The following is a 26,456-nucleotide window of genomic DNA, read 5'->3' on the forward strand; positions in this document are numbered from 1 at the left end:
CTCTGTCACGTAATAGGGCAAAAGAGGTATGTGCTATCAAGGGTGGGGAATTTTTCTGCGTGCTGTGTTGCACACTGCATTAATTCAAGTAATTGAATTTTCAGTTTTCTTGTGCTAACAGAGAAATGTGAAAACACACTGCCTAATGAAGAGAAAGACTGCATGTATTTTAGCAATTCAGGCTATTACAATTCATATCAATTTTACTTCAAATTTTAAAGTTGAAACATTTTAAGCAATTGAAAATATTTAAGGCATTTTCAAAATAAAACCAACTTCAATAATATGAGCAAAGTTAATAGGAGTTCCTAGGTTTCAATGTTCTTGTCATACCATAGCAAACAATTCAAGGTAAATGAATGACCTAGATAACTAAATCAGTGCTAGTCATCATTAAAAAGGAAAGAACAAAGAACTGCAAACTGAAGTGAGAGTGAGAGTGAAACAAAGGAAAGAAAGAGAAAATTACTTTTGAAAAGGAAAAAAAAAAAGCCAATAAAATGTGGTATTGTGTGGATTAGATGTATTCTATTTTTTTTCTCAGTGTTTTATCTTTTTTTATCTGGTTTATCAGTGCATGAGTCACTTTCCTCAAACCTTTGTTTTCAAATGTCCTTAACTTTATCTTACTTTTGTCTTGAAATTGGACTGCTACTATTTCACATGACAAAGTTTCTGTTTATGTGATAGTCTATTACTTGGCTGTGGGCAATTTTTGTCCTTCTAATTTAAAAACAAGATTTTCCTTCTACCCTCACCATCCTGAGGCATTTGGTCTAGCTGTGTGGTTAAAGTTGTCATTCACCCCTGAATCAAAAGATCAGTGAGAAGACAAAGTACTTCCTGAACTGACTTTATGGGCCAAACAGAAAAGATGACAGTAAGGAAAGCATCAGTCAAATATAACATTTGTGTCTATGGCTGTCATGAGAAAATATCTTTATATAACTAGAAAAAAAATAGGTACTTTGCTAGAGTTGGCTGAATAATTCATTGTGAATAAATTATCCAGCAGATGTACTCCCCACACACTGCTTTTTGTTTGTTTGTGAATGGTTTGTGAACAGACCTTTTCTTCTGCTAATGTATTCCTTATTTGGAAATGTTCACCAGAGTCTGTGCAAATCAAAGATGCTTCCTGGAAGGTATTTTGTAGTAATGTTACCCTTCTGGGTCAGTCACATGGTTCATCTGAGTCAGTGTTTCATCAGTGGTGTCCATAAGAATGCTAGAGTATAAGGAAATAACATGAACTTCTCATTGAGATTCTTCTCTTAGTAAACCAGTGATTTTCAAACTTCCATGAGGGAGATTGCATCAAGGTTTCTCAGCATAAGTGTTTGTATATTCATTTGCCATGAATGTGCCAAGTACTTTTTGGCTTACTGTGGCTAGGATTTTTCCTGTTTAATTCCACCACCAGTAATCAGACATTCTTTTCCTGTTAAATTTGCTGCTTGGTCCATTTTTCTGCTGTGGACAGTCATACATGTTTATAGCTTTCAAGATGGTCACTGTCATGTAATCATAGAAAACCAGTTACTTACTGTTGAGGCCACTCATCCCATCTGGTTTTCCTCTTTCTGAAATTTTTCATATACCTCAGCCATCATCCTTTCAGTTTTCCTTAATTTAAACAGCTTGAATCTTTCATTTGTTTTTCAGTGGTCCTCTTTGTATATTTCTTATCTTTCTTTATTCTGTGTTCTCTCTCTGATGTGGTTCAGCAAGAATGCTGACCAGAGCTGGACAGAGTACTCCAGCAGAGGCTCTACAAAGCTGAAAGGTTTGCTCATTTTTTTGCAAGCTATATTCCACTTACACATCTCAGCATGATGTTTGCCATGATATCCTTGGTTATGTTCAGACCATAGTCTAGTTAATTTTTTTGATCTCTTTCCAAAAATTGCTATCTAGCCAGCTGTTTCCCATCCTCTGTAAAGTTGATTATTCTTACCTGTTTTTAACACCCCACGCTTGTCCCTATTAGATTCAGACTAGTTTTCCTAGACCTTTTCTCTAATTGAAGACCATGCCTTCTATGCTACTCTGGTGAGACCCCACCTGAGTACTGCATCCAGCTCTGGAACTCCCAACATAAGGGAGGATAAGAAGGATGTGGGTCTGCTGGAGCAGATCCAGAGCATGGCCACAAAGATGACCAGAGGGCTGAGCTCCTCTCCTAGGAAGACAGACTGAGGGAGCTGGGGCTGTTCAGCCTGGGGAAGAGAAAGTTTCAGGGAGACCATATAACACCTGCCAGTACCTAAAGATGTTCTACAGGAAAGCTGGAGAGGAACTTTTTAGAGAGGCATATAGTGACAGGAAAAAGGAGAATAGCTTTAAACTGAAAAGGGTAAGTGTAGGTTAGACATTAGGAATAAATTCATCCCAGAGCAGCTGTGGAAGCATCCCTGGAAGCATTCAAGGCTGGTCTAGGTGGGGCTTTGAACAACCCAGTGTAGGGGAAGTGGCCCTGTCCATGGAAGGAGGGCTGGAACTGAATTGTCTTTAAGCTCCCTCCCAACACAACCTGTTCTGTAATTCTATGATTCTAGATTCTAGGTCTGACTTTTATCTATTTCAAACATTCTCATCTTCATTTCCCATGCAGATTGAAGAATTTGTTGTGGCTTGTTTGCTCCATTGCTTTTGTTGGGGGATTTTATTATTTTATTGTCTCTCTGTTCTGTCACACATTGCATATTATATATATATATAACATATACATATGTGGTAAGTACATTTACAACATACATACTGTCATTAGTAATGAATATTGAAAGGGTTCATAATCAGGACAGACCCTTTATAGAAATCTTTATGTTTTCTGCTTGTGCCTCCTTTCCGAGAAGAAAAGTCATAGCATGTGGCATATTTATTATCCTCTTAAATCCATGCTCAAGTGAAAGCATTTTAAGAAAAAATGGATTTAGTATTTTTTTTCATATGGAAGCAATGATCTTTGTTCAACTTCTTTGATACATTTTCAGCTCTACAGGATCACTTTTCTGAGGGGAACATTGTAAAGAACACTGTAGACATGCTTGTGTAATCCAGCATCCTGTTTAATACTGAATCCTTTTTTCCTAAAAAGTCCTAACATATATTAATATTTGAGTATCGGACCATGCAATACTGATGCTCTTAGAGAACTATCGCAATGACTCTTGGTCAATAATAATGTTTTTGGATTTTTTACATTTAGCAGCTAAGTCACTGGATGCTGTTTGCTGTGCTACCTACTGTTATCCTTGAATCTCGTTGATCACTCCAGATCCAAGCTGCAGCAAGAGACAGCTGCGCAGCTCAGATAGCTTTCTCTGAGCTTAAACTGTAAAAAATTGTGCTTCTAGTGCTGAAATTCTCAAGTAAAACCTCTCTCCAGATATTCCTATCTCTATCTCATATACTCAGTCACAAATTATTACAATTAAATTATTATTTTTAAAAAATGAAAATTTTAAAAATTAGTATTGTGTAGCAAAAAATATAACAATGAAGTTAGCTTCCTGATATAAGAAAATATCAATATTTCTAAAAACAAGAAACCACCGTCAAGTTCAGTCAATCACTTCAAGCAGGCTAAATGTGCATTTAGAATTAGATTTATTTATTTATGTATTTATTTTACCTTTTGACAAATTTTGTTTTGTTCTCCTCCAGAAGATTTCAAGCTGAGTATTGACTGTCATGTGTGGGAAACACAAATACGTACTGTATACATAATGTCCTATATGCAGCAATCAGTGTACTGTTGAAATCTAATGCTAACTAATAATGGAGTAAAATTATAAAGGACTACAACAGTGGTGAAGGGAAAACTCCACTGCTGTCCAAGAGCTGATCATAGCTACTACATTCTGGACAACCTGGGATATATAACTGAACTCCTAAAATTAGTGCAATGTTTATGAGTATTTTGTTAAGTTTGGCCTTATTATTGAAAAATGTTTATTGTAAGCAATTATTATCTATTAAAAAAGGAAGCACAAAAATGTGTTGAATTATGTGAAAAATATTACCCCTCTAAATTAACTTTTCCAAACCAATGGAATACTTTCACCTTTTTTCATCTTCTCTAATTTTTTTTAATAACTTTTGTAGTAAATTTTCTGAGTAACTGAAAGTATATTTGATTTGTTTATTCAAGTAAATAGTGGGCTTACACTGCTGGTACAAATGTACAGTGTCTTGCTAAAAGAATTTCTTATACTTTTTTATCTTTCTATTGGTGCCTTCTGCTTTTCTATGTCAAACTTTTATGAAATGTGTCTGAGGAAACCAGTGACTTTGGTTATATTCAGGGTAAGTTAATGCCAAAATGTTAATTCTCTAGTTTGCTTTCCATTTTCCAAAATCCCTTCCTCTAAGTATTTTCTCGCCTTTAAATATGATACCCCAAAGGATATAAGAACACTAATCTGACTCTTTCAGTGTCTATGTTAGTAATTTCATCATGCAATTTCTTCAAGAGAGAAATAGCTGTACTACCAGCCATAATACCATATTACCTGGCTACTCTAAAATATATAATCTCCTATTTTTGAATATTTTTTGGCCGTGAACAACACAATGATTGGCAGAATAAGATTACAGGATCATTTATCTTGATGAACTGACTCTGCTGTCATCAGGCCTTTCACATTGGTATCTTCCATATTTGTCAGCATAGATGCTGTATCTCATCTAACTAATTCACTTCTAGTTGCTTCAATTAATATGTAAGAGAAAATTAGTATATTCTGCACTGAATGGCAGTTTTTCAAATGGTCTGTAAATGTGATGTTCATCTGACTAAGCACAGTTGTTTTACCGTGGAACTATCTACATTCTAACTAATAATCTTTGTCTTTATACTTAGTGGACAGTAATTCTTGGGACCTGATATAATCAGCCTAAAGTTGTGAATATGAATATCTCTAAGCAAATTACTTTTTGTGACCAGTAAGAACAGGCTGGTTTTTAAGGAGAAAGAGAGAATGAATATCATAACATGGCATTGACTGATGTGTACTGAAAAGCAGTATGCTTTATGGGTACCTAAAGGTAAAGTCTTTGTATGAAATTCACACATGGTGTTAAAACCAAGCTCATGTCTGAATAAATTGCATCAACACACCTGTATTGATTAAAAAAAAAAATCAAACAAGAAAAAGAAAATAAGAAAAGAGTCTATTTTGTTGTTCCATCAGGGTTTAGCAACTTTTATTACTTTTTGGTAGACTAGTTGAATTTTATGAAACAAATATAATGATTACACTCTGCTTTATCTGTGCACACCTTATTTGTAATGATTTCTGAATCAAGTGACTATGTTTCATTAAATTCAGTGAGTTTGTTCATGTCTATTAATCCACGTGTCCCAAAACAATAAGTGATTTTAATTTAAATATGACTGTAAAAATCAGAACTGTTATTGTTTTTAAAAGAGAGTCTCAGTGTAGAAGACTACATGGAGGATTATTGATCATTAGAGAAGTCCTGCATTCTCAGTATAAATTTCTCAATCATAGTCTTTATTTTCATATGGAAGATGCTGTGCACCAGCTTTCTACTTCATTGGCAATGACACTGGCTTAAATGCCCTCTGTTTCAGAACTGCATTGCAATAACATTTTAAAGCATTAATTTCAAGAACTATTGATTATCACTATACCAGGTAACACAGCTCTGGTGAACAGTCAGGAAGGAGTTCTTACAAGTCCAAACCCCAAAAAGTCATAGTTTGCCTTTTAAGAATGGACACAGTAATTTAGTTGCTTTTTCAAAACAAAGAAACTAACAAACAAAGAAATCAAAAGATGGGAGCTGTAGAGATCTTTGTATTCCAGTGACAGGAGACCATGAGTAATCTGTGTCCGTGTTGCTCACACTGTGATCTTCCATTTGGGTTGAATCTGGACCTGCCTCTGCCTCAATGAGCTCTGTGGAGCTAATTGTCAAATGAGCTGCTACTGAGAAGCCATCAAATGCAAGCTAATTCTGAGACTGTTCCCCCATGTTGTACACTACTTACAACAGAAGAATTCAAAATAATTCTTAATGTGGATTTATATTGAAATAAAACATCATTATTAATTGCAAGTGAAAGTGAGTGACTAAACAGAGAATCTAAATGCTTATGATTTCGAAAACTGACTGAATGACTGAATATACTATCACTATTATTGTAGAAGCTTTAGAACCATTGGGTGCTACATCAGTAATAACTTGTTGAAGTTTCAGTGTGAGGAACAAATAGATTTGATTTAGCCTAAGAACTTCAGAATGATTTAACATTACCTTATCTGTCACTGGTAGCAAATACTGTGTTTTAAGTATTGAAGAGCTACTTTGAAAATACTTCTCAGTATATTGTACATAAGAATCAAAATAATTTATAAAAATTTCAGAAGTTATTTTAGAATATAGGCATCCACTATCTAAGAAATCTTGTTCAGGTAAATTAAAGAATTTACCTTTGTAAACCAAATCAAGGATACTCCAGTTGAAGTTTGTTGTTCATCACTTCCTTGCTTTTCAACATCAAACAATTATGTCAAAACATTTCACTGTGTGATTTTAAGGAAGAATCAGATCAAAAAGATGCTGCCGTAACACAATTCCCTCCATCGCTTTAACAAATGTATTTATGACAGGGTTTTCTGGGTTTCGGATCATCAGATTCCTTGGTAAACACTGAGTATTCACTAATGTAAAGAGAAGCAAACACTGGGTACTGATGTGATCTATCATTCACCAGCATAGTATCTATGTTCTAAAATCATACCTTTATATGTGTTATTTATCTTGCGCCTCTTGATTATAAATGAAAAGAAACACAATTCTGAAGACAAAGGTTTCTAAGGTCAGTAATACAGTGAAGAGTATAAAGTATTGAAAAAAATTTTCTTTCTGACATAGAAGTGACACGAAAAGGGTGAGGCTCAGAAGGCATCAGCTTCATTCTGGAGTAACCCACTCTGAATGAGAAGCAATTAGATATGAAAACTTTTCTTAAGCTGTGTATTTGGAAAATATAAACAATATGATTATTCAAAAATTACCTACAGACCTACAATTTTGAATATATACATTTTAACAGACAAATTTTTACAATTAACAATGAAGTGAAGGAAATAATATTATAATAAAGAAATATTAATCTTGGTATACCTTAAAATTTAAAAAGTTTGCTTCATAAAAGTAAGGATTCTATAGAATGCTCCTTCAAACTACAAAGAATATATGCTGGCACATCATGTAATCCAAATGGTAACATGTTTGTTTACTATTTCCTTTAGTAGAAAATCCCCAAATGCAAGCAAATTTCTGACACTATCCAGTTCATGTAAATGCAAAATCTTCCTAGAGTGTCATCTTCCAAAATGTTCTGGTATTTAATTCACTCTGCCAGTTTAGTCATTTTTATGGAAAAGCGTCGTAACTGGTTTTCACAGCATCCCTAAACTATATTTGACTTTGAGTCTTAAATATCATTGAGTAAATATATTAAAAGGAATGTCTTGTACCTCATAATAGAACAATCAAAAATTGAATAAATGGTGTGTCCAGTATTTCTTTGTTTTCTAATCCTTTTGTTTTTGCTTCATTCTGTAAGTCCTCCGTGCAGCTGAATAGAAAATGTTATCAATAAAGGCAAGCCATTAATCCACCCATGACAAAAATTAAGATATATTTGTCCTTTAAGGCTGACTGCCTCTGTTCTGTTCAACTATGGAGGTCAATAACCTGTAAGTGTTTAATGAATATTGCTATAATGTTACTTTCATTATTGAATTAGAGATGGCTTTAAAGAAGACATATTGGTTTGATCTGTTTTGTTTTATATTTATTAAACTTCTAAAATCTATGAGTTATATTTCTTCAGTTTGTATTTTGAAAGACGAATATTTACATGAGATTTGCATAAGAAAAACAGTTAAAATTTTATAATAAATAATAATCTTTCGGTCAGTTAATGAATACATTTATACTTTTGTGAATTCTAGCAAATCTGAACTAGATTTATTACTGTAGACTATTTCACAGTCCTGGGATTAAATTATTACCATGTAATTTTATATAAATATTTTATATATTCATTCTTTCATGTTAGTTAGTCTTTATTATCAGCAGATTAAGAAAATGGAAGGGCCAATTAAAATCACAAAGTTGTCACTGTTAGCAGAATAAAAAAGTTCAGATTCAAGGAAGTTTAGGAAAGGAACTTAAATCCAGATGTAGCAGATCTGTTCTTTCTTAATGAAAGCTCATAAAGGAATAAAACAAGATAGTTTCACTTCTAGTAAATGTGCAGTGAACGTGTCTGAGAACAGGTTTACCTCTAGCCATAACACTTTTACAGTGATCTACAGAAAATACCCTCATTAACACTTTTCTAAACATATCAGACAACATATTGAAGAATGTTTCTGTCCCTCAGCCACTCAAATTTTCTGAAGAGACCAAACGCTGGTCTCTGAAATTGTCCTAGATATTTACACTGCTGCATATTTTGCAAGTTCTAGCAAGGAATGAAGAGAAGGAGTCTCCCTTTCTTCTGCCTTCAGTGGTATATGGATTTTGTTATTTTACATAGATGTATAGATGACAATTCCTTACAGGAAGTATGATTATATAGGACTTTTCTACAGAAAGTCTGATGTTCCAGTTTTCCTAAGAAAGCAGACTGGAACCTAGATTCTTTAGACATACCAGTTGTACTGTTCAGCTATTTTGAAAAACCTTCCCGTATGCTGAAAATGAATAATCCTTAAACAAGCCATTAGATAACAAACTGCACAATGAGGACATTAAAGAAATCTAAATTATATTTTAAAGCCTCCTCTACCGTCTTAAGTTCATGTCCAAGACTGCTTAGAGCAGCCAACATGACAGTACAGGACATTGAACAGATATATAATAGAAGATACTTTTTTGATTACATGTATTCTTAAAGTACGTACAGCCTTCAATTCTTTTGCGTTTCACAAAATCTTAACATTCTCCATTATTTTCTCTTTTTCCTCTATTCTACATCAATATATCAAGTACAGGTTAACCCAACTCATGGAACCACACAGAAGTATGTATTTGAACTGTTAATTGTGTTAGGCATCTCAGCAGTCCTATTACTTTGCTTATATGACAATTTCATGGTTATGTTTGTGTCTAATAGTTTTTTTCCCTTGACTTAAAGTTAAGCATGTGATAAGGTTATTCTACCATATGAGTCAAACTATCCTGAAATAAATATGCCTCATAAAAACAGACATACGTATTCTAATATTAGATTAGAAATATAAGTGAAGAGGAAAATTAAATCATGGGGTAAAAAAAGCACCCAACACAAAGGAAAAATAAAATTAAAATTATTCTTCTAGTGTTCAGAAAGGGTTTATATATAGTAATATGTCATCCCTGCTCTCCAAATGACATGGCAACCACTTTCAAATGGCAAGGAATAGAAAGGACAAAACGAGTGCCATGTCTTAAAAGCTGTTACCAATGCCTCAACATTTCCATAAAATTTCTCCTGTTGACCATTAGACATATGTAATTTGAATTTTAAAAATATAGACACATAGTTTTAAAAAATTGTCAAACTACTAATAAAATTAATGTGAAGTTCAAATTTTTGTGCATGTGTGTGAAAGGACAATAATTGCAATCCAGTTTCCCAGCACAGTGACAGGTCACAGTCTACTCTTCCTGCAAAGCTGTCTTTTAGAAATTGCTGTTTTATTTAGTAGAATGTTTTCTAGCTGTTATGGTTGCAAAGAAAATACTTGTGATGTGAAAAGGGTATTAAATGGAGCAGTGTCCCATTTCCAGACATAACGCCAAGTGAGATCCATTCATCAAAGGAGGCTATTAACCTTTATACCGAGAGCGTCACTTGTCAATATCTTTACCTTTCATTCCAATGATCATTTTATCAGAAAATCTGATTCTTTTAGTCTCTCATTCCAGACTGCCAATCACATCTGCCAAAATAGCTAGCTTTCTTGATGGCCTTCTTAATGTAATATGTTGTAAACATAATGACCTTAAATATATGAATCTGTGGAAGAGTATAATTTAAACTGAACAAAATAAGATAAATATCAGTGCTTCTATTTTTGCTTGATACTGGTATTACTATTTACATTGCTGGAAGCATATTCTACACGATTAGTCAAAATCTTCTGTTCTTCAGTTAATGCATTCTGCCACAGAAGTTTGAGTTTGTCATTTTATAATGCCATACAACTCAAAATCTACATCTTAAAAATAGATGTATGTTTTATATCTAAACATGCAACTATATCTAAACATGCTACTGTGTGAAAATATTGCTGTTCTTTCATGTGTCTAGTCACATTTTTTACTGTCATATGTTTCTTCAGTGCCTGAGCTTGTTTCCTCTTTAGATAAAAGTTTCTCAGTAATTCCAATGTCCTTCCCAACACACTTTTTTCAATCCTACAACTCCTTAACCTTTCTCAATTCATGGGATTGAATTCTACTTAAGAAAAAGGATTTAATTCCAGTCAGACATTTAAGTGGAGATATCTACAGGTAGACATGTGTCCTAGTTCACTCCCTGGAAAACTGTCTCTCAATTTGATTGATCACGTATGTATTTCTAAAGCATAGAAATACACGGGTTATAATACCCTGTGGTAACCGAAGCATTTACATGCTAGTTATGATCAGAGACCTAGGTATATAATACAGTGATATGAGAACTGACCCTATTCTGGTGCTCAGTTCTAGGCCTTTACTACACAAAAAACTCTCTGAAGCATGTCCAGAGAAAGGCAACAGAGCTGGTGAAGGGTCTGGAGCACAAGTGTTATGAGGAGCAGCTGAGGGAACTGGGTCGTTCGGCCTGGAGAAAAGGAGGCTCAGGGAGGACTTTACTGTACTCTAGAATTGCCTAAAAGGAGGCGGTGGCCAGGTGGGGGTCACCCTCCTGTCCCAGGTAACCAGCTCTTCAGGCTGTGCCAGGGGAGATTTAGGTGGGACATAAAGAGGAACTTCATCAAAGAAAGAATTGTCAAGCACTGGAACTGGCTCCCTAGTGAAGTGGTCGAATCACCGATCCTCAATGTATTTCAAACACAGGTGGATGTGGCTCTTGAGGACATAGTTTAGTGGTGAACTTTGCAGTTCTGGATTCAATGACCTTTTCCAACCTTAAAAAAATTCTATGATTCTGTGCCAGAAAGGATTTACAAGAGTATCTCAAATACCATTCACATTTAGGTGACTGAGATTGGTTACTGTTGGACTTAAGCATTGGAGTCATAAAGCAGTTCAACTGAATGAAATCAGATATCTAGTATGAGGAGATAAAAGCTCTTTATATCCTGCTGGCTGTATTGACCAACTCTCCACTGACTACAGTGGGTGCTTAAGATTCCTAGGGCACATAATGATGACTATGAATAGACACAGGCAAACTGAATCTTACCTGTGCTCTTTGTTTCTTCTTTCTTTTGATAATTTTTTTTCATAACCTTTTCCACCCCAGGCAAATAATCTTTTAATTATATTTTCCCTCACATTAATTTACCACAAACCTAAACACTGATGTTCTTTGCTCTTCATCTGATTTCATTTCCTCCTAGATTTCTGTTGTTTACATCCTTCCCAAACAATCACCATAGTTGTGAGCCTTTTGTTCAAAGTTCGATGTTTTCAGTGTACATATGAAGTCTAGAGGTCCATCTTTGTCTCACATTATAGTCAGTGTAGGAAAGCAGACATTTTCAGAAAGGGATTAATGGATTTGCTTTAGGTAGTAACTCTTAGATGATAATAATTATGGCTCCCAGTGCCTATTTTATTTTGCTGAAAATTTCTATTTAGGAAAACGATTTGTGAATACAACATGAGAGTGCAAGCTGAATAAGTTCTGGAAAGTTAAGGATTTTCTATGTTTTATCAATATTATTTCTTGCTTAAACCACAGATGAGCAGCCTATTTCTAATTTAACGCAAATTATCTATTAACACATCCACTCATATTGTACTTTTATACATACAGCCACCATGCTTGACTTACTAACCTCATATGTATTTTAAAACATTTAATAATAAAAATAAAAAAGAGAAGGACCCCTTTCATGCAGTTTATGTGTATCCGTCTGTTTGTTTTGGCATACTGAAAATTAGAAGAGCCCAGGGAAAGCTCAGTCATCCTTTGCAAACTTGCCACTTAGCTGCCAATATTTGATCTCCAATCTTACATCTTGTTTATTTTGTTTGTAGTGAATTATCATTATGGCATTGTGCCTTTTGAACAGACTTCATTGATATAAAAATGTGCTCTGATCTGGCCAAGTGAAAAATGTGTAATGTCTTCTAGCAATGTTTCCAGTGAGAGTCCTTTTAGCATCCCTTTTAAAAATAGTTAGCTGGACATAACTCCAAACCAAAAAATATTCAGCAGTGTAGCCATTGTCTGTCCAAAATACCTTGCAAGTTAATAAGAATGAATAACAATTCTTGATCAGCTTTTGATTGTGATATGAGCAACTCGTATACAAGACCTGACTTGTAATTTGCTTACTGGACTTCAAATGGGCACACGTATCTTGTGGCAAGTCTCAGCTAATGGGACAGTGGAGAAACATACTTAACAGTGTAGAAAGCATAGAATATCATGAAAATTGTATGCAGAAGAGAGAAATTATAATAAATGAAACTGACATTTTTCTATACAATTAGAAAGTGTATCAATAATTCCACTTTACCTGTATGTAATGTATAATTGAGAATTCAACAAGCAGTTTGGAAAAAAAATACTCCAAATCCACTTTGGTTTGTTTGAATATGGATTGTGAGTTTTAGTGCTGTGTTACTCTATTTCCACAATATACAGTAAGTAGATGTCAAGGAATATATTAATTTCGTTTTCAAAGGAACATAATAATTTAGTTTTAAATTCAATGTAATAATTCAGTATTCTTTCAGGTTCTAATACTTTAAGAAGACTTTTCCAGAGTTTTGAGTTTGACCTAAACTGAGCACAATTGAGGCTGATCATCCTATACATATACAACCAGTGAACTCTAGTGTTGAATAATCTGGAAGCATCCCTCGAGATAAGGGAAGGAGATGTCTCTTTCTTGCTTTTCCTCGAAGCTACCCCATGATCCAGACTTTCTTATCTCCTTGGTGAAGCATAATAGTGTGGGGAAGTTTTGGCAGGTGGTAAAAGGCCGTTGCTCCAATCCCAAAAAAAGGATGATGATACTGTCCATACCATATGGAAGGTGTCAATTCAGTCCAGTCCTAAGTACTTTGGAGAGAGCATGCATCTAATTGTCACAACTGTAATGATTATAGAAAAAAATAAGTATATATGAAAAAAAACCCAAACAAACAACAAAGAAAAAAACAACCAAAAATAAACTCAAGAAACTAAAGATCCCCATTCTTAAGAAAAAAACCCACACTATTTAGAATTGACTTTGCACCTCTGTGTCTAACCACCTTTGTGATTAGACATCACTTATTTACAGATAAATTGTTTATTTATAGGATAGCAAGAAGGTCTGATTCTAGTAGCTTAACATAAAATAAATTGCATGACTTTAAATTCCTGCTCTAGGGTTTTGTCAAAGACTGTCAGCAATTACTTAGATACTGTAAGTGGATCAAATAATTTTATATTTACTACCTGTGAGTTGGGGGTGTGTGTATGTGTATTTTTTGAACCATCTGGTACCAACTGAACACAGGATGACCATTTCAGCCAGGCAGTAGAGGAGCTGAGCCAGGTATATGAACCCCTGGGGGTCTAACATCTTAACTAATGACCAGGGTGATAGGCCACAGTGCACCCTCAGCAAATTTGCTGATAATATGAAACTGAGAGGAGTGCCTCATATACCAGATGGCTGTGCTGCCATTCAGAAGGACCTCAAAAGGTTGGAGAAATGGGCTGACAGGAACTGGCTGACGTTTAGCAAGGGAAAATGACCAGTCTCGCTTCTGGGGATGAGTAACCTCAGGCATCAGTGCTTGCTGGGGGCTCACTGTCTGGAAAACAGCTCTGCAGAAACAAAAAAGCCCAGCAATCTATGCCCTTGTGGCCAAGAAGGCCAGTTGGCTCCTGGGCTGGAGAAGTATCACCTGAAGGCTGAAAGAAGAGACCTTTTTCCCTCTTCTGAGCCCTGGTGAGGCACATCTGGATTGCCGGGTCAGAGTCAGGGCTTTTCAGTACAAGAGAGCACAATCATGCCATAGCCTGTCCAGCAAAGTGCTGTGAAGGGACTGGAGAATCTCTCCCTGAGAGCAATGACTGTTCAGCCTGGAGAAGAGATGGTTTAGAGGGATCTTAAACATATATATAAATACGTGAAAGAGGAGTAAAGACAATGGAGGCAGGATTTTCTCGGTGCTCAGTAACAGGACTGAGGGATGATGTGCACAAACTGAAATTCAGGAAATTCCACCTGAACATAAGGAAAAGGGTTTTTTACTATGAAAGTGATCAAAGACCAAAATAGATGCCTCAGCAAAGCTGCAGTCTTCATCCTTGGAGATATTCTAAACCAAACTGAGCATAGCCCAGAGCAACCTGCTATAGCCTGAACAGGGATCTTGGACTAGACAGTCTCCAGAGGTTCCTTCCAAACTCAGCTGTTTTTTGATTTTCTTATTATATTGGTGGTCAATTTTAATTATAAAACTGATACATCTCATTATTATTGTCCTAACCAAAAAAAGAGAAAGAAATATAGAAAGCAACATGCATTGTATTTCTTTATCTGGAATATAGGGGTTTTCTTATGAAATTTTGATGTGAAAATTTCCAGTCAGTGCAAAGGAAATTTTTTCTGGGAGATTTCTTAAATAATGACTGTAACAGAAATAATTGTAATGTGTCTGGTTGGAATAGATTTTTTTCCTTCACAGTAACATATATGGTGCTGGGTTTGGAGGAGGGGTGGGGGGTTGTAATAAAACAATGGTGATATCATTTCAGTGATATCACTAAGTAAGCTGTCTTTACCTCAATCCATAAGTTTTCCTTAGTTGTGCCTTTAAATTTCCACCCCCACCCTGCTGGGGGAAAGTGAAAGAGCAACTGTGTGGGAACTTATCTGCTGGCTGGGTCAACCCACCATCACAATAATTTAGACCATCTAGATCAAATACAGATATGAGCTCACATCGTGATCAAATAACAGTTGAGGCTAAAAAAAAGCCTACTGTAAACACATTAGTATTTGAAATTCTGTTATGTTAAGCAAAGACAGAAATACCATAGCGATTTCATGACACATGGAGTTGTATTTTGTAACTGCTAGAGCAAGATTAGTGATATAAATGACTCTCAGTCATCAAGATTATTTAGCTATCATTCACAAAATTGCAGCAGCTCCAGACTTGTGCTGTTTGAATATCTTATGATAGTATTCTATTTAATTGACTGTACACAGACTAAAAGTGACAGTTTTGCAATATGGCTTTTTATTTCACTTTACTTTGGCGACTGAGAGACCACAGAGACATAAGCAAAAGGGCAGTGAGCAGGACTTGACGAAAATTGCAGGAGACAATCTTACTTCTGCTGTCATCTGAGTTTCACTGGTGATGCCTAGAGACTCATGGGGGAAACAAATTCATTAAATAGGTATGGAACTTAAAATAGTATTTAGCACAAGCAGTCTACTTGTAATGTAGGACTGATTTCGGTTTTTTGATTCTTCAAGGAGTGCTCACTCCTTGTATCCCCCTAAATCACTTTTTCCCGAAATCAATGTGCAGCCCCAGTAGATGAACATTTCTTGTTCTTCACCTTGTGCCTAAAGTCAAAGGACTGAGTTGTACTTTTCAGTTATGGACAATTGCAAGTGAAAAGCAATGCCTACTAGTCCATCAGTTTAGGACAAAGGTGGCTTTGCAAAATGTGTTTCAGATTGAGTATCCCAGTGCAGCATTTTCTGTGTTTGCAATTTATACCAACATAGTAAAACAGAGTATCTATTTGGTTTTAAAAGTCACAATAAGAATATTTGAATGTAAGAGTGTTCATTAATGTGAAGTACATTGCTATTGTATATAGGTCAGACACCAGTGAAAAATTCCTGGTTCATTGAAAGGCTGGACCTGATGCCAGCTTTCTAGGCACTGCTGGAAATGAAGACAAAGGTCTCATTTTCTGAAATGACAGAACTTTTCTAACCAGATGCAGCTGGAACAGCACTGATTTCCCAGAGGCGACTTAGCATCCCATAGTTGATATTCAAGGCACACTTTTGAAAAATTTGGACTAACCCCATTTGTCCTTGTTTTATATTTGGAATATCAGTGAGCAACATGTCTCTAGCCTGAGAGACATAGAGCTGTTTCTTTATTCATGCTGGTACTGTTTCCCAATCCAAGAGCAAAAGGCATGTGTGCATCAATTCCTGCACACCACTCCGAAAGTACTAAGTATCCACCACCCTGAAAACTAGTTTGTGTTCAGCTCAGGATTTATCAAGTGTTAGGTACATTGCTTAGAATGAGCTTTCGGAGATTAATTTTCCTATTAAAATTAATTTAATATAAACACTTTGTAGCATTTGGGTAAATTCATTGCTTTTTCTAAATCTTCTGCCTTATTGGCTAGACTACATGAGATTATTTAAGAAAAGCTATTGCATGGGAGAGAAAATTCACCCATAGGAATTCAATTCTTTTTAGTCACCTGTATGTTCACAAGACATTTTTAGTTACTTATGCAACTCTTTCTGGTAAATTTTGAAAACTCAGGAGTAAAGACCTATTTCTTGGCAAATGGTTAAGTTTTGTATTTCACCCTTATAGTCACTCCTACTGTGCTTCCCTCAGTGGTAATGCAGAAATAGTTCTGAACTAGTAAAATAAACCTTTAAAAAGTTTTAAGCAGATTTTCTTGATTTAAAAATGATGATTTATGATTATGCGAACTAGGTTTAATATGCATTAGGAATTCAAATGCTGTTGCAATAATTTTTTAGTAAAAGCTGCTTTTTAGAACTACCTTTGCACATTCTCTCCACAAGCAATAATTCTTCATCTATAGAGTAATTTATTTCTTCTGGTTTTAATATGTTACAGATGAATGGTTGTATGTCTTTCCTGTTAGAGCATTACAAGACAGGCCACTTTTGCATTAGGCTGGTACTACAACAGATACCTGTGGTGCTCTTCATGGTTCATGTGGTACTAATTTAAATGGGAAGTTGCACATATTTCATTGAAACACTTGGTAAAGCCAGCTTTCACAGAAGGGTGCAAATGATGGACTGTTCTCTGTGTGCAGCTGAACTGCTCTAAATGTGTCAGTGAGGGTTATGGATCATTTCATTCACCCATCAGCTCTGGTCCGCTGTGTGTACAAATCACAGTATAGTGTCATCCAACAGAACATTCCTGACAATACTAGAACATTTATAGTACTGCCATTTTTAATAGGAGTTCTGCAACCCTGTTTAAAAAGTATTACTTCTTTAACTCCTTAAACTCTGATTTTAAAGTGATTTTTTGTGTCCTTCTCTGTTAGCTACAGTGCCCCCAGTTTGGATTTTTTGCTCATTTTTCTTGACTTCATGGCTAGTGAGAAAGGAAATAAGAGACACACAAGGGTAAGTTAGATCTAGGACATACATACACGAAGCTTTCCGTCTCTATAAATGGTATATTATTTTCTGAGCTTTTTTCTGTTTTTTTTTTTCCTTAGAAGTGATCTTTGGATAATTCAATAGCCTTTGAGCATACAGTGCCTTTAAATATCAAACAGTCCACCTTCATTCCCTGTCAGGAATTGATTGAATTGATGATAAATGTTTCGTCATTAGTGGACCTTTTGTCTTTCTGTTGTCAGGATGAAAAACATTTTTGGCAGTTGCGCTACAGTATTTTCCCACTACCTAAACTTTACAGCTGAGAAAAGAAAGAAATGCAAATGAAACCTTGTCAGTGGCTTCTTCTCATGGATGTAAGAAACTGCACCAAGAAACCTTGTATAATTACAACTGTTATAAAAGGAAAGGTGTGTCTTTTATTTAGGGAGTGGTCAATTATTTTAGTGCTTACTTTTTTTCTCTTACTTTTCCTGTGTTAGACCTGATCCCTTCTATTCTAATTAAGGGTTGTGAGTCTTCAACTTCTCCTGAAGAACTTGGCTAGGTGCAAGGAATATTTTCACACTGGTGAAGTTAAGGTGGCTTCTTACTCTTTGTACTGAAATTTTAAACTCTTTTTGAACCAAAGCTGACCATTACTGGACATTTCCAGGCTCCTATCTCATCCTTTCAGGTTTCTCTGTGGACTGTAGGAAGACTCATTGTCTATCTTAGGGACCAAAATTAGGTGCTTGAACCTACACCATATGAAAATCTCCTGGCTGGACAATTATGGATTTAGAAGCTTGTAATTATGACATAGAGTTTGAGAAGATTTAGTTTAAATTTTGACAATTGGTATTGTTCCAAATCAGTTTGCTATACTGTAGCCCTCAAGAGTGGCTAATTTTTGGTCAATGATACTTTGTATACCTAATTTCTGAGTTTATACAGCGCAGTGTTCTGCATATCTCCTAGATAACATAGGGATTGCTCTGAAAGCAGCACTCATCAGCAAAATAAGGCAGAAAACAGCATTATTTTTTAATTGGACAACATAATTTTTTTCTGAATGTGACTAAGCCTGTAAATCTGTCCTGGCAGAAGTTGATAACACCAGAAATATTTCTTTACTTGAAAGTAAGATCCTGGCTCATCACTGGCAAACACTGTAAATGTAAGGATATCAGCCACTGAAAATGGCTTACCTACTCCCTTCTAGCTGAAAATACTCCCCCACGAAAAATACAGCAAGTGTCAACAATGCTTTATTTTTACTGCTTCAAATAAAACCCCATGGTCATGCTGTGTACATGCATTAACAATGGACCCACAAATAGGACCATGAGGTCGCTTGTATTTTTTTATTATTAATTTAAATGTATCATGGTTAAAATTTCTCTTAGGGTCTTCACTGAAACTGATTTTTTCAATGCTTTTAGGTACCAGATTAGAGGTAGTTTGGTGAGGTCACTCTCCAAAGCCACATAATGACATCTTCCTTCTATCTTTTCTTCCCTTCATATTGACAGGATGCAATGGCAGCTCAAGTGGTTAAAGAAATAGGAAGATGAATAGGAATATCTTACAGTTTAATTTTTCCTGTTGCAAGAACTACTTACTTTATTCTCATATTTCATGTCAGGGTAAGGGCCAAGTTCTCTAAGGTTGGAACAAAATTCCTGTCATAATTTTTTAATTAGTGATAATTAACATGCACTTTATTTGACTTGGGAGTATGGCATAATTACTCCTTGCATATTCTTACTACAGCACTAGCTTTTGCTTCTAAGCTTTTGATTTTTTTGTACATTTCAACACATATTTGCGAACATATTTAAAAAGAAAATCACACTGTAAAAAAAAGAAAGTTATTAAGTTGACTGTGAGGATACTTTTGAACTTAGTTTTCTACAATTGACTTCATTGAAAGAAATGTGAATTACTATTTCTGCCTATGTAAATTAATGAAACTCCATACTGGTGTCAGTAAGCCTGTCAACATATAATAACTAAAGGATTTTATCATATTGTTGTCTTTTGCCCTGTGAAATTATTACTGGTTTTTTTTTTTTTTTTTTTTAATCTTTGTTGGCAACATCTGTCCTCTCAGAGCTAGAGGGCAAGGGCCCATTCTTGGCTTCTGCAGATATGCATGCTGTGTTATGGAGACACTCCAGCTTCTCCTTAAATAAACCCTAACAATACCATTCATCCTCCCCTGTAAGTGAAAAGAAAAGCTATTATACTTTCCAATTCCTGAAATTAAAGTTGACAGACAATGGTGATATGCTCTGAATATATGACTGAAATTATTTGCAAGATTAAAACACATAAATTGCTCCATTTCACACCATGTGTAAATAATGTTTCTTTCTGCCCCTACATACAAGACTGTATGTTTGGGAACAGTCACTTTTTCTTTAAAAAAAATCTATTTGTTAAAAATGAGACATGATTTCCTGCCAGGGAAGCTGACAGAGGGAAAAAAATGGTGATGGAGAAGATTCTTTTCATCTGCTTCTGAATGATCACTCTGTGATGCTTCTTCCTAAATTCCCTAGCTAAAAGCCAGCCTCACTACAGAAAAATTACTCATATCCATTTCCCAAATTGAGTAATGGCAGGCAGAGACTCTTGGAATATGTCTGTGCTCACAATGAAAGGCTGTGTTGGACGTACTCTGGCGCGCTCAGAGCAAGCTGCTGAGTCTGAATAGCGCGGATACGAGCATGTGACGCAGGAGCCATAAAACCACATTAAAGTAGCATAGCCCTGACAGACAGGACTAATAAGCCCATATGCAGTACCTCCTGCTCTAAAGATAACCCACTCCCAAATTGCTTGGGTACTGCAGTGTGGGACTTCACACACAGACAGTCTTGTTAAATGCCATACAGGAATTCTATTCTCTTCCCTGGTTTCTGCAAGGGGAGGCTTATGGCTTCATCTTTAGATCAGTATAGCTGGGCATTTGAAAGGCTGCACAGAGATGGGGCAAATCAAGAAAAGCATAAAAAAAATTTTGCTGAAGGGGGAAGTTCAGCATGGCTCACTGTTGGTACTGCTTCTGAATTGCAATATTTTCTATGGGGAGTTCTTATTTAGGAGGATTGAAAATGGGTGATAACTATGATTTTTTCAAAAGTGTGTTTTTTTCTACACAGCGTCTATATATGTGCTTTGCACCAAGCAATTTTCTTACGCAAGCCTGTAGAGACACATGCTTGTAAGAAGTTCAACATTATCTTGAATATATGGTCGTGATTGTTTGACAAAGCATTAGTAATGCAGGTTGTGTTTGACAAAAGCAATAATAATGAAAAATGTGATTAAAACTTTAAGAACCAGGCCACATTTCACAAATACTGATTGCTTAATCACCACTTACCCATTGACCAATATGACTCCAACAATGAACATTTATTTTCAAGAAAACATGGCAAGTTCTAAACTGATTAACAAAACACTAAATGAGTTTTTCCTTTCCCATTCTTGTGTTCATTTTTTCAGTCCCAGTACATCGTATTCCTACATCTCACACAGTTATGCAACATGCAGGTTAGAATTAGTGGAATTCCTAACCCATGAGAGAATTGCAAACTCTTTTCCCATTGATATTCCACAAAGGAAGTTAACTTGGAAACCAATGTGGTTTTGGGGGAAAACCTGAATAGAAGTCTTAGTGGTGTTCAGTTTTCAGGAGTTGGCATGTTGTTCAGTTTTGTCCAATTATCAATAAATAAGAGGGATTAGCTGTGGTAATGGTGCAGTGGACAAAAGATGCAGGTCACATGCAGTGAATTCAGAAAAGTGAGAGTGTACTTAGGAAAAAAAGCTTTTCTAAATTAGTAATAAAAAGAGATGATTAGGTTAACTGTTTAGTTTCTAAAGTAGATAAATCCTGATGATATGAATTCACTGCTGAATTATACCCTGAGTGATATGTCAAGGTTCATCTAACTTTCATCTTCTTACTACAAAATAATCATTTAGCTCTTCATCTAACTTGCTGCAAAAAAAAGCCAAGCCTTTGGAAACTGATGAATATGACCTTGAGAACTGAAACTAAAAAGAAGACAAACAGAAAAGAAGTGAAACTTCAACTGGTTAAATGTAGATTAATGATTTTAGAAGTTTAAATCTCATTCTATTTGCCTGAAATTTGTCTTGAAAGGAAGACTAGAAATGCTTAAGTCTCTAAGTACAGAATGTGAGCTTTAACAGAAGGTGTTCAGTAAAGAAAGTATGTTGATTTATGTTATGAACAGTTCCTTAGCTTTTATATTCCCTCTTTCAGTACCAATTTAAGCAGTGAGGTAATCAAAGTTAATTAAGAAAAGTTTGGTATTTAGAGTTTAGAGATGCAGATGCTTTGAGACTGATATTTTACACTGTCCAGAAATCTGAAAAACAGTAGATCAGGAATGATTCATACTCGCAAATTAGTTTGGAGGTTTGGAGCAGGAGGTAGAAAAGCACCTTCTACTGCGCACCTAGAATCTAGGTATCCAGTAAATCTTTACCACACTAGTTCTTTAAGTGAACAGCAGAGAAGGACACAGTAAGGCATGTAAGCCTTCTGCATCAGAAATTTTAGCCAGTAGAACATTATCTAAAATATAACATTACACACTATGCCATCAGCTGATAAATCCTACTGGACAACACATTCCCAATTGAACATCATACACAAGCAATTTCTATCCAATTAATTGTATGTCTGAATTAATAATTTGTGGAAGAAGTGAAAAGAAAGCTTACAGTATTGGCGACATATTTTAATTTTAAAACCCCAATTTTTCTGAAAGCTGGTATGATGTACACTCTCAGTTTCTCTTCAGTACATGGAAATTGATATTTCAAGTTAGTTTAAAGCCCTAGGTAACATGACAGGCACAGAAATGTCCACTTGTAGTTCTGTTGTTTAAAATAACTGTCTTAGTCAGATGCCTCTTAAACACCCTTTCATCATGCTTCTGCTGAGAGTGCCAGAAATAGAGATACCTCTGTCTGCTTTGTGTATTAGTTTTTGTCAACAAGCATCAAAAGAAGAAAAAAAAGACATGGCTGGGCAGCTTGTTCCATGAAGAAAATAAGCCACCAACATCTTATAGAGATTCTTTACATGCCTTCTCTGTTCCCAGCACAAGATGAAGGGCTGGGAGTACCAGAGCAGAGGTCCCCTGTTTTATCCCGTGGTGCTGACCAGAGCTGTTCAGGGGCTGTGCTGATGAACTTCCAGAAGTTTGCCTCTTTTCCAATCAGCTACCATATGGTATTAAACCCAATGCACATAGCAAGGGATGTTGTTCCATTTTGATTAGAGGAGGTTGGAGACACATATTCCATTTTATGAACGAAAATACCTGCTGCACTTGGCTTGTGGATTGTACTTTTCTCAGGTATATGGCCTGGAAAATGGCTGATCTGTGCCAAGTAAGTGATGTTTATCAACTTGCAGCTTTTTATGAATGCAGGGGAGAAAAATGTGTATAACAGGATTATAAAGACTTGAATCAAATCCAGACAAACTGTTCTTGTTTTCTAATCTGCAAACATAAATACTGTTATAGCTCTGAAAGTAGAAAAAAAGTGTAACTTTCAAAATAAAATTCTATTAAACTCTGCAAAGTTAATTAATGTAATAAATATGCCTGTGCTGTATTAGGTGGCAAACCTAACACTATTATCTCTTTCTATTTTCTTCCTGGGTAACTCAGTACCATCAGTATTCTAAGGCCTTGAACTATATACAGTGCACTCACCCTAACTATCACCACCCAAAGCCAAGTATTTCAGGAACACACAGCAGCAAGTTATAAACAAAAAGTGGTTATGATTATATTCAGTAAAGTTGGGAGCCAGGTTTTTCTATCGCAGTTTTATTGTAGAATGTTGTATACATTCCTTATTAAGATGCTATAATTGCTGGAAGTGGGATAGAATGTTTGTTTTATGAGACTATGATTCTATAATAAAGGTGGCAAGAAAGGAGATGACTGACACAAGTCAATGACACATATATTTAAGAACGTCATTCTCTACAATTTGCAGACCATGTCTTGTGATGTCAACTAATCTTGTCACTTTTTATTCAGGCTCTACTGATAACTAACTGGTTCACTAACATGAACTACCTTACAATAACAGATATTCCATGCTTGCTACCAAAATCTCTCTTCTCGCTAGCTGATGGAATCACTGGGAGGCTGTCTCTATGATCAGAGAAAGGAGGGAAAGGAAAGCAGTCTCAGTCTGCAAACTCCCATCTGTTAGGAGGGTTCAGGGCATAGTTTAGTGACTTACAGGTACAAAAGAGAAAAGAAATCAGGAAGCTGAAGTATTTAAAGAAAGGTGTTTACAGTTCAGTTCACATTTGTGTTCTGATGGAGGATTTCTTCATATCCAAGTATGTCACAAATCTTAAGTTTTGTGTCCTTTGGCTTCTAATAAATTAATAAATTCTGAATTCAGTGCTTCCACAAAGATTTCCAAACATTATCCCCACTAATGAGATTCACTTCATGCAGTAGTTTATTCACTTTCTGATATTCCCTATTCCAAGATGTGCTGAATCTGACCCATACTTTTACTAAGCTTGCTGTTCCAAAATTCACATTGATTTTGTGAATTTCATTTGGACTGGCACCATGGAGTAGCACAAAAATGTGGTTCTAGATTAATTAAATATCTAGTACACTGACAATATTTTAGTTATATTGGGATATAGTGACATCAATAATATACATCTAGATATTTATCTTGTTCTTGGCAGGGAATGCTGGATTATATGTCTAAGTGGAAGACAGTCCTTTGCTCAGCCTGAGATACTGCCAGCTATCTCTGCTGTGGAGAAAAGAAATAGAAATGGATTTTCTTCCTTTTTATTGTGGCTATTGTTGTATTTGAGAAGTCATTAGGGCCTTGTTGGGGTTTCCCTCTTTTTTTTTTTTTTATTTACTACAGTGGTTGACACTCCAGTATCAATGCCTAGGTTTTGCCATATTAAGAAATTATACATATGCAAGTAGTGGAATAAATTTACACACTTAATTCTTCACAACAGTTTTGGCAAGCAGTACATACATTTTATCTTTCCTGTAACTAGACTTTGTTTTCAATACACTAAATTTCCATTTACTTCTGTAGTCTCCTCTGAAAGCTGTGTTGAATGAAGGGCAAAACCAGGCTCTTCTTCAAAAAGTGTATGAAAGAAGAATGAGCAGAGAAAATATATATAAAACAAAAAAGGTAATAGACACACACTTATGTTTGTTTCCATGTGCAACACTGTGATATGGATATGCTTTTCTGCTCATTTGTTTAAACAAAAAAAAAAATCTTTCAGGCCAGCCTTTTTTTGTTTTACACTGATGATAATGACACCCAAGTATATGTGGGGTCTAATGGAACAGTTAATCTATCTTTGAGGTAATACATTAATTATTGTAAGTAAAAGTGCAGAATTTAGTGCTCTGGGCTTTCATTTATTGTTCATTATTCTTTTTCCCTTTTAACAGTTCTGTCTGTGCTTAGGGATATGCACATGCATTGTCTGACATTTCACTGTATATTAACTAATCACTATCTTACAGCCATGTAAGGTGTAAAGAGCCAAGTTTAGAGAGGGTAGCAGAACCAAATCAAATAAAGTTTGTTCTCCAAGGGCTAAAGATAAAAGTTATTGGGTTGAAATCATAATTTTATAAGGAGATTTTAATTTTTTTAGAAGAATATAATTTTTTTTTTCAAAAACTAAAGTCAAAATTTCATTTTTTGAGTTTTCATTAAAGCTTCAATAAAAACAATTAGGCATTGTAGGTACCTGAGCAGCAGCCTATGACTTCACTGCACTTCATGCATCACCTCATAAATCCCCTGATCCCCAAACCCTTGCATCACTCTTCACAAACACATTTCAACATGTGCATTTCATTTGTTCCTTAAAAATGTCCCCTAAGCCCACCACGCTGCATCTGCGTGAAAGATTTGCAAGCTGTGGATAAGCTTGCAAATGGTGAATGGTGGAACATGGATCAGGCCACACTGCCTAGCGAGACATTTGCTTTCGGAGACAGGAACTTCAAAGCTGTGATCTTTCCAGACTTCATGTGTGCGTACCCTCCAGCACACTCAAAACTACAGGTTTTTCTTTATTGTCCCAAATGGGACAGGCTACCTGCAGCCCAGAGGCTGTTTTAAACTGTGTGAACAATCGGGGAAAGCCTAAAAGTACACTTATTCTGGTAGTCTGTGAGATACGGGGTTTACTTGGTGTAACACATGCACATAAAGGCCTAAGGATTCTTTGATAAAAGAGATGCAGCTAAGTATGTATCTGAGAGATGATGGAGGTTTAAATGTGCACTTTTTTCACCTCTTTCTTACCATTTTCAGAGCTCTTCCCTTCTGATCCACTGTTATGTGAACAAGTATATGTATACTGACATATATTCATATATAAATATGTTTATATATGTGTGTATAAATGAACTTGAACTTCTTCTCTGATCCACACATGAACAATTTATGGGTAAGTTATACCCCTTAAATTACTGAACTTGTCCCAGATAGACATGGATAAAAGGATCACTAGCTATACCGATTGATCAGAGCATCCTGTTCTTGCTAAATAGATATTAAAACAATGTCGAGATTCAGTATGCCAATCTGAATGGTTTCAACTGAAAAAATATCCTAATGTTGAAAGTCTAAATAACAAAAAACCCTTCAGAAAGGCCCATCGTGGTAAATGGATCTGCACCTGTGGGAAACATCAAAGTCAGCATGTCTTTTCCTTTGAACTGAGCTCTCTTTTATCATCCATTTTTCTTCTGTGTGTTTATATATAAAAATACAATATTATTAGCACTCTGT

This window comes from Anomalospiza imberbis, chromosome 2, assembly GCF_031753505.1.
Source record: "Anomalospiza imberbis isolate Cuckoo-Finch-1a 21T00152 chromosome 2, ASM3175350v1, whole genome shotgun sequence".
Classification (NCBI taxonomy): Eukaryota; Metazoa; Chordata; class Aves; order Passeriformes; family Viduidae; genus Anomalospiza; species Anomalospiza imberbis.